General features: G+C 38.8%; 1 pseudogene; it reads left to right on the top strand.

Moving 5' to 3' along the window:
- The first annotated feature begins 732 nt into the window (after positions 1-732).
- On the top strand, positions 733-1,179 carry LOC148791130 (auxin-responsive protein SAUR64 pseudogene; annotated as a pseudogene).
- The last annotated feature ends 484 nt before the right edge of the window (positions 1,180-1,663 follow it).

The following is a 1,663-nucleotide window of genomic DNA, read 5'->3' as shown; positions in this document are numbered from 1 at the left end:
CCTAGTGGAACATATACTAAAAGGGAAAAACTTGGGCATTATATTAAGGCTATGTTTGATTTGAAGGAAAAAGTAGGGAAAGAAAAGAAAAGGTTGGAGTTTCCACTTGGGGCATAGTTTAGGGTATGATTCATATAGTAAGCCCACTGCCCACATACCTAACCAAGTAGAAAAGGAATGGGTAATGGATGTGTGGAGTGAAATTAAGACGAAGAATGTGTCCCCACAGTGCACTCATCATGTTGATTGTAGTTTCTTCATCTTCAGCAGTATAGCAAATACTTCAGTCTCAGCGGTCACCAACAATTTCATAGTCTATGAGTTGGCGCATTAAATTAATCGGACCCAGTATGTCGTCTAACCTAACTGATAATCGAGAAGAAAGGAATCCAATATTGGATGTGATGCCCCCATACCCACATGTACATCAGGTCAGGACCACTCACGTACCCAACAATCTAGCCATCATGCCAAGTTGTTAACCTCTTTAGTCTTGATGCATGGCTCTTAATAATCCAATCATCACATGACTATGCATCCCATGCAACCCGACACAAGGAAAGCTACTCCTCTCTGGCTTGTTTCCGCTTGCAATTATATATAAAACTAAGCTATGTCCATTGCTCTCTCCATCCCCAAAACAATCTCATCTCAGAAATCTATCTGCAGCAAATCTCTTCCTTTAATTTTTTCCTCAAGACCCTTATTTCTCTCAAGCTCACACAACAAAACATGATCAACAACAGGAAGCTTCTTGCCATGGCAAGAAAGTGGCAGAAGTCGGCAGCCATCGGCAGGAGAAGAATCTCAACATCACCAAGAACTAAACTACAACGGGATGTAGATGAGTGCAGCACAATGGTGGCTGTTAAAGATCACTTCGTTGTGTACACGGCTGATCAGAAACGTTTTGTTATTCCGTTGGCGTATCTCAACAATCCCATCTTCATAGAGTTACTCAGAATGTCCGAAGAAGAGTTTGGTCTGCCGAGCGATGGTCCTATCACACTGCCATGCGACTCGGCGTTTGCAGAGTACATCATCTCAATGATGCAAAGACGTCCTTCAAGAGACTTAGAGAAGGCATTAGTTGTGACCCTATCTACATATCGGTGCTCATTATCTTCTTCTCTCCACCAAGAACCAAGAAATTGCCCTATACTTGTCACTGGCTTTTGAACATTGCTATGGCCCATCAGGACCATGGTCTTCAATTCTTCTTTCTTTCTGTATATAATTATACATATACAAATTCTATAGCTGTATCATCAGCAGAATTTTTTAATGAAAATGAAATTGAGTTCGTAATATTTACTCATCCAAATGCATGTTAGTATATATTCCCATACTAGAGTAGTACTTGTTCTGGTATATATCTTGAGAAGTGCCCACCTCCATAACCTAAGTCGAATTGCGATTCAGTGATTTCTGTCCATGCTATTGCTATCTATGATAAATAGCAATTAATGTTGTAAAATACCCGAATTAAAATAAAAATTAAACATTTTAGCTCTAAAACTAATCCATTGATTTTATACATGGTATAGAAAATTCGGATCTAACCTTTAATGGGCCCTATCAAAAAAATTAATACACATTCAATCTTCCAGAAGTCAACATGTGTTGGTAATTTTTATTAGAGGGTTTTTATAGTAGTAAAAAG

Source organism: Nelumbo nucifera, chromosome 6, assembly GCF_055504915.1.
Source record: "Nelumbo nucifera cultivar China Antique chromosome 6, China Antique-T2T, whole genome shotgun sequence".
NCBI lineage: Eukaryota > Viridiplantae > Streptophyta > Magnoliopsida > Proteales > Nelumbonaceae > Nelumbo > Nelumbo nucifera.
This window is presented reverse-complemented; position numbering and strand designations above follow the sequence as displayed.